Here is an 8,292-nt window from a genome sequence, read left to right as displayed (position 1 = left end):
CAGTTTTTGTATATTAAGTCTTCTGGAGCCTGGTATGTCTGAGAACATCTTTATTCTACTCTCATATTTAAATGATTGTTTAGATATAAAATCCTGGATTTAATGTTCTCGTTTTTTAAAATATTTTAAAAATATTATCAATTTCATTATAACCAGGATCGTTGAGAATTCTGATGTCAATCTGATTATTTTTCCTTTGGAAATGATCTACTTTTTTCTCTCCAAAAGATTTTAGACCTTTCCCTTTGTCTTTTTTGTTCTTTTGCTAGGGTGTGTGTGTGTGTGTGTGTGTGTGTGTGTGTGTGTTTAAAGTCCTGTCTAATCCACTATGAGCCTTCTCAGGTGGAGTTATTAACATACTCTATATTAGCTTTCTATTGCTATATAATAAACACACCAAAAAGTAGTCGCTTAAAGTATAAACTTTTACCAACTTGTATTCTATAGGGTGGCAATTTGGGCTGGGTTCTGATGGTGGTTCTTCTGTAGTCAGCTGCTAATCAGCTAAATGGTTCTGCTTCTGGGTGTTAGCTGGATGTCAGCTGGAAGAATGGGTAAACTGGGCCATATGTCCCCCATCATCCATCTGGCTAGCTTGGCCTTCTTCATATGGTGTCTCAGGCTTCTAAAAGCAACGCAACATGGCAAGTCCCAATGTGTAGCACTTTTAAAGTCTCTGCTTGCATCAATTTTTCTCCTGACCTGCTGGCTAAAACAAGTTGCTTGGCCAAGCCTAGAATCAGTGAGGAGGGGACTACCAAAGGTCATGGATACAGGGAGATGAAACAACTTGAGGGCCATCACTGCAAAATCTACCACGTCCTCCTTTATTCTGGAAAATTCTTGATTGCTTTTTTCAAATATTTTCTCCCCTACACTTATTTTTGATCTCTCTTTCTGCAATTCCTAATATGTGGATGTTAACTTCTGTTTTTATCCTCCATCTCTCTTAACCTTTACTTTTTTTTTTTTTAAAGATTGGCACCTGAGCTAACGATTGTTGCCAAACTTCTTTTTTTAAAGGCCTCCAGAACGTAGTTGTATATTCTAGTTGTAGGCCCTGTGCTATGTGGGACATCACCTCAGCATGGGCCTGAAGAACAGTGCCATGTCTGCACCCAGGATCTGAACCGGCTAAACCCTATGTCCCCAAAGCGGAGCGTGCGAACTTAACCACTCAGCCACGGGGCTGGCCCCAACCTTTCCTTTTATTGTTTCCACTGTTTTAATCTTTCTTAAATTCTTCAGGGAGTGTTCTTGATCTGATCTTTCATTTCATTTGTTTGTTTTTGTGGCTATATCCATTGTTTTATACAAATGATCCACTGAGTTCCTTGTTTTAACAATTATATTTTTCATTCCTAGCATCTTCAGTCAGTTTTTCTTTGTTCCTGCTTCATGGTTCCAAAATCCTCCTTCATCCTATAAGGCTGTTTCCTGTGCTTCTTTTAAATCTGATTCTGTCTGGTTTATTAATTCTGCATCTTTGCTATACGATTTCCCTTGTTGCTTTTCTTTGAAAGTGTAGATGTATTGTCACCTTTTCTCTGTGACCCATATTACCCTGGGAGGATCAATCTCATTGGCTGATAGTGGGATCTGGAAGAAAGGGCAGAAGCTCCACTCCTTGCTTGTGCGTCTCCTGCTGAGTTTAGGGAGCAGACTTTAAAAGTGCTGCACATTGGGACTTGCCATCTTGTGTTGCTTTTAGAAGCCTGAGACACCATATGAAGAAGGCCAAGCTAGATGGGGGACATATGGCCCAGTTTACCCATTCTTCCAGCTGACATCCAGCTAACATCCAGAAGCGGAACCATTTAGCTAATTAGCAGCTGACTACAGAAGAACCATCAGAGCATACCTCTAGGCTCCACCATTCCCTCTCTACTCCCCAACTCCCAAAAACGTGACACTGCCCCTGGAGGCGACTTCCTCCAGTTTTCAAAATAACAGCTAACATTTCTTGAGCACTTAGAATGTATCAGTCTAGTTTTAAGTACTTTTACATGTATTGCATCTTTTGAACCACCCTAAGAGTTAAGCAGTATTATCATGTCCATTTTAGACATGAGAAACAAAGACAGAGAGAAGGTAAGGAACTGTCCCAGAGCCACAGAGTAGTAAGGGGTGGAGCAGGGTTAGAATCTGGGCTCGCTGCTCCCAGGTTCTATACGATGGTCCTGGAGGCCCCGGAAAGATGGTGTCTCAGGAAGCAGGCCTTCCGCTGCCCCAGTTTGCTATCTGCTCTCACCCAGGGGGACTCCAGCACTTCCCTGAGGTCACTCTGATCCCTCTGGCTGGTGCTGGGGCAGCAAGGCTCTTTTTCTGCCTGGCAGGCAATTTTCTGCCCCTAGCAATGTGAGAGAATGAGCAGGATACAACCAGAAACCCCTTCTGTAATCTGTTTCCACTGCTGGCACCAGATCCTCTCTCCTTCATGCTCATCCCTCCTTCCCCCTCCCTCCACCACACCCTGGGACCCGATCACCCTCTGCCTTCCCAGGATCCTTTTACTTATTTTGGTCCATGTTATTAGATGTATCAAATTTGTTTATGTGACATCTTGGGGGTTGGTTCAGGGGAGGCAGCCAGCATTTCATATTAGGTCATATTAGGCAGGAAACATCTGTCTATGTAATTTCCGAAGTAATTTATTCACTAACCCAAGCCCCAAAGACATCTAGCTCCCTGAAAGCTAACCTCTGCTCTTCACCAGACATTTCCTTCTGGCTCAATTTCAGTCCCCAAAATCAACACAGGAATTCTATTATTATAGCAGTCTTTAAACGTCTTGATCTCCTGCAGAAATGGATCTCGATATACAGTTGCATACATATAAACACCCAGGCTAAGGGCCAGACTTAACTTTACAGCAGGCAACATTTGTGAGTGCTTCCTACCATGGCTTCAGATAATAAACTTTCTCATTCTTCGTACTGATGTGTAACCTCTGATGCTTTGAGCACTGTTAACGTTTTTCTTAAATAATGCAGGCAGTTAGCTCTCTCTCCAGCCACCTTTGAAAGGGCGCCTGGCTTCATCCTAATTGCAGTCCTTCTACACTTGTCCAGGACCACCACTTTGGGCCCTGGCCAGGCCTGCTGGTCCCACTCTTGCCTTTCATCTGAACTGCAGCATCCTTCAAAGTTTAGTTCAAACGTTCTCGCCTCCAGGAAGACTTCCCTCATTGCTCAGCCCAATGGGTTGTCTCTGAACTTCCACAGGAGAGAGGTTGTAGAGGCCACACACGTAGGGTTCACTCTCCTCTGCGAGTGTCCACATTCAGGTTCTCCAAACCGTCTGCTGGGTCATTCACAGTCCCTCACAGGGCTAAGCACAGAGATCAGAGATCAAGACATTTGAGTTCTGACGTCGCCCCCACCCACGTGTCCCTTCCTTTCCCACCTTCTTCCAACATGCACACATAGTTTAGATCTGTGTTGTAAATATAATTATGGATATGAGCTGTATGTTGAATGCCAATCCTGGCTCTTTTACAACTTAATTTCCTGGCTTTGAAGCAGTCACTTTACCTATCTGAACCTTATTTTCCTCATCTGCGGAAAGAGGAGGCTGGTCTGGGTGATTCCTGAGGCTCAGTCTACAATCTAGGTTGTAGACACTTTTAGGTTAGTGATGTCATATGTCATGCCCTGATCTTCTTTTCCATTTTTTTATGTTTTTGGCTCCTACAGCACTGTGAGCAAATATTGGTGCTTAATAGTGTTAGATTAATTAGGAAATCAGTGATTATCTTATGTGGCTTTGTAGTCCAAATTCTTTAGTTGGTGGGCCCTGATCTAGCGGCTAGCCATCATGGGCATATTTTTAGAAAGGATCTCTAGAAAACAGGTTACGTTGATCCACCGGCCCTATTTTTTCAGGGAGTTCAAGTTTCCTGTGACTATCTCAGGTGGAGCAGCTTCCCTGAGAAAATGTCCTCTAGGTAGCATAGGTAAATTGAGATGTGCTGCACGTTGTATGTTCCCATACCTAAATTAATGCAATTCCCATTTTTCCGGAAGTTGAAATGAAGACCCTAAGGAAAACCAACTCCATCAAAGGTATTTTACATTTTATGCTGGGGACCTTCCTGGGAGTCACCGCATGCTTGGGATTCAGTCTCAGGGTGGTGGCAAAGAGAGAAATTGGCTCCTTCCTGAGGCTGAAACACTGGTTCCAGAAGACTATCACCCACTGAGGACTGCAGAGAAGGGAGAGGAGTTAACCTCACATGTAGAAGCCCAAACTCCCTTGAGGACTTCTGAAGATACAGGGAGCAGACAATCACCTAGAGTCAACCCAGAAAGAGAAAACCAGAGCGCCCGGGGCCACCCCAACCAGTGACAGTGTGACTCCTCCCTTGACCCAGTGTATCTAAGAGAGTGTAACGGGTCCACGTCTTCACAGCTCATTCCCCACGCGGGCACACAGTGGAGGGGCTGGCTCTCTGCTGTCACATCAGTTAAAACCCAGCCAAGCAGTGGGAATTCTCTGTGTTTTGTTCTATTATTAGAATCCAATTACCATCTGGTGGTAAGCTACAGGGAAGTGCTACTCTTCCGCGTCAGCAAGCACAAAATGCAGCCGTTTGATGAGCAAGCTGGGAGCGTTCAGAGCTTAGGGCAAAAGGTAGAGAAATAATTTCATTTCTGTCCAAAGAATCACATGCCCCTTGGGATTCCCCTGACTTCAGGACATAGTTAGTGGAGCTTGGCATTACAAAAGCAGAGACCTCACTCTGTGACATGCTGGCCTTTAAATGTGAAACCCTTTGCTCAGGCCTAAGCATATGTATTCTGGTCTTTTTGCATCCCTTCTGACTGCAGCCCCAACAACCATTAGATGCCTTTGCCCATGAAGGAAGAAGCTGCTACTTCTTTGAGAACTGCCATCTTGAGTTGAGACTGTGCAGTCCTTGGCCCTGATGCTCAGCCCTCTTATCTTTTCTTTGCGGAAGTCCCTGATGAGGGAAGCCACAGGCAACTTCATGGTAAATGGTTTGATGGATGTGGCAACAGTCTGATGCATTTTTGATGGATATAAATAGTCTGGTGGACCCAAATGTTTTCTCAGAAAACTCCTGGGATGATTTTTCTACCAAGGTTGGAAAAGAAGTTATGTCTAGAATCTCTTAGACAATCTGAAACTTCCTTGGATGTTTAAAAGGAATTAGAATAAAGGAACACATTGCTAAAGTGATGGAGAAGGAGGAGCTAGGAGAGAAAGCAGGGGCAGAGTGTCTTCAACAAAGGGACAGCACATATCTATCTCAGATCTTTTAGATGCCTCTGAATTAAAAGATTTTCTTTCTGTCCTTTTCAGCCATTGAAATTCCAAATTTGACTCTTTTTGATTCACTCCATTCTGTCTTTTTCCTTCATGCAGGTATACCAGGTTGCAAATGGAAAGGCACAGAAAAAGTTCAGGAAGGCTCCTGGGTCCTTAAATCCTGTATTCAGGGGGCAGCCCCCTTGCTGTCCCTTGGTCGCCAGGGAATTCCTTTGTGTAGGTTAGAGGCAGACCTAGGGCCTGAAACAAAGCAGAACAAGGGGCTACCTGTTCCCTTCCCTGTAGGCCCACACCCAGATCTCAGCTGCCTTTATCTCACCCCTCCTACGCATCAACAAGAAGAAGGGAGACAGCACAGAGCTTTTGTCCCAATGTCTAGAACAGAGATGATAGGAGGCCACCCACACAGGTGTCCTAGATCAGGGCATCAGCCATAGAATTTGCCAATTCTCCTTGAAAGCTCCTGGGTTTTTTCTTCTACACGTAGTCCGAATAGTCCTAGTTAATAGAGCAACGAATCACAGGAAACCAAACCTGGTTCAAAAGAATCATACATCTCAGGCTATCTTCTATCTGAAGCTTTACAGCTGGGCCAAGCAAAACCAAGTTAAGTTTTTCTTTGGAACTCTCTAGCCTCATGTTCTTGTTTTTGTCCACTTTTCCAAATCACCAGCTTTCTTTGGATGCACAGCATCTTCTGGTACATATTTTTCTGTTGTTAAATCCTGCTCCCAAAAAGTATTATCAACCCATGATGGTGTGTTTTATAATCAATGAAATATAGTATTAAGCATGGAATATGTATTAGAAATATTACTTATTATCTCACTCAATCATCACAAAATTCTACAAGGTGGATAATATTCCTTTTTAAGAGATTTGGGAAGTTAAGAAACAGGAATTGAATTGTTCAAAGTCATATGTCCGGTAAGAAAGAACTGAGGTTTGAACTTCTGTCTTTGAATTCCAAATTCCATGCTCTTTCCAAAACAGCATGCTGATGCTCAAAAAAAAAAAAAAAAAAAAATAGCGCTTGCTCCCATGCAAAGAGTCAGCTTTAAATAAACAATAGGATTGCAGAGACTGTTCTGCTGCAAATGAGCAAAAGGCAGCACGTCGGGGTGAGACACCATCCACAAGCTCAGAGCAGACAGTAAAAGCAAAAAGGAGCAGATGGTTATTACAATGTGCAGGGGGGGAAATGCCCTTAGAAGAATTTGTAGCAAGCATAGTAAATCTCTCTGAACTGAAGAGCTGTACGTTGAATACTTTGAGGAGGGAATGTCCTGAGTCCTCTGCAGCATAGATAGAAAGAGGGCAACACATTAATATGTAAGGATGGAGAAGGAAGACATGGATGCTTTACCAGGACACTCCTGATAAGGAGCTACTCTCTGCCTGCTCTCTGGCAGGAGGACTCAGTGGTCAAAATTAAGCTCAAAATTTTTGAAATGCTGATTTGAGCAATCTAGTAAATCCATTTAAGATTATCCAATTTGATATTTCACTTTAAAGAAACCCTCTTGGTTATATTTATATTTTAAGAAGCCAATACAATAGCATTAGTGCCGAGTCTGCGTGTCCCGGGTGGAGCTTACCAAGCAGGTGTCCCTGTGCTGATGATCAAGCGAGGACAGCGACCTCTGCCTGTCTGCACTCCCGCACACCCGGGAGGACAGGCGGGTAGGAGCTGGGACAGGAAAGGAAACTTGCCTGATTGTTGCCCTAAACTGAGTCTATTTTAAATGAATAATGATGACCAGTCCCCCTGTTCTTGACAGGGATAATGGGAGGACAAAAGGAATAATGCATATGCCTTCCCTGTTGTGGATCAGTATTCTTCATAACAAGGGAGTTATTCAAGATAATTCCTTTATAGTCAACCCATGGGTAGTATTTATTTTAGAAAAAAATTGTATAAATATTATGTAGGTCCCCCAAGTGAAATGAGTTGGGCAGTAAGGGATTCGCTAAATACTTTCTCTGCTGTGCTCTGTACGAGGTGCTGTTTTTATTAAAGACTATTTGGGCATTCACTTGGCTGGGGAATAGTAATTGCTCTGAAATGTGAGCTGTTTTGAATAATAGCTATCAGTTTAATATGGATTTACTCTGCAGACTCTATGGGCCCAGAGGGAAAAGGTTTCAGAAAAAGACAAGCCTGTAGGGCTCATGCAAATCCGTTAGATGATGTTTTCCCGTGAGTTCCTGGAAATGGATACTGCTTTTCCCTACGGAGTAATGGGGCCTGGGCTTGTTATTAACCAGGAAAAAATAAAATGTTTCAAAAACCCAACAGTTGATTAATCTGATCTTTCCGGGCTGGAGTTAGCGTAAGATCTGGGCTCTCAGACTTGTGGTGGAAGAGAAGCTAGTTTTCAAGGAGGCAGAGCTAAACCAATTTTCCATAGAGAAGAAGAAATATGTTGGTTCATCCCTTATTCTCATCTGTATTTCTTGTAAATTGATAGTTAGATAAATAGGCTTAATCAAATTCAGAGTCACTATTTTGCCAAGACCACCTCCTCATCTGTGATTTTATCTCTTTCTACTAGGAGGCACGTAATAGGCCTGCTGGTCTCTCTTTGTATGATGTTAGCAGCCACTGATGATCAGTATCCAGATTCACTAATCCACCGGGGACTGCAGAAGCTGACGTTCTGATTCTGTCACTCTTTTTCTATTTATTAGGTGAAATTCTTCCACACAAAAAAATTTCCCCTCCACAACTACTTGGTTACCTTGAGGTAACCTGAGTTCATAGAAGAAAGACAGGATTCAAACTGCAGAAGTCATAATGAAGATACTGATAAATTCAACTTTGTGCACACACAGAAAACACAGACGCAGATACACACTCACACAAAATTCTGTGTGATCAAAAACATCACAAGCAAGGCAAAAACACAAAGGATAAACTGGATGAATAGTTATAATGCATATTGCAAAGAGCTAATCTCCCTAATAGGCAAAGAACTCCTAGAAATAAATAAGAAAAGA

This window comes from Equus caballus, chromosome 1 (genome assembly GCF_041296265.1).
Source record: "Equus caballus isolate H_3958 breed thoroughbred chromosome 1, TB-T2T, whole genome shotgun sequence".
In the NCBI taxonomy this organism is placed as follows: Eukaryota; Metazoa; Chordata; class Mammalia; order Perissodactyla; family Equidae; genus Equus; species Equus caballus.
Note: the sequence above shows the minus strand (reverse complement) of the source record.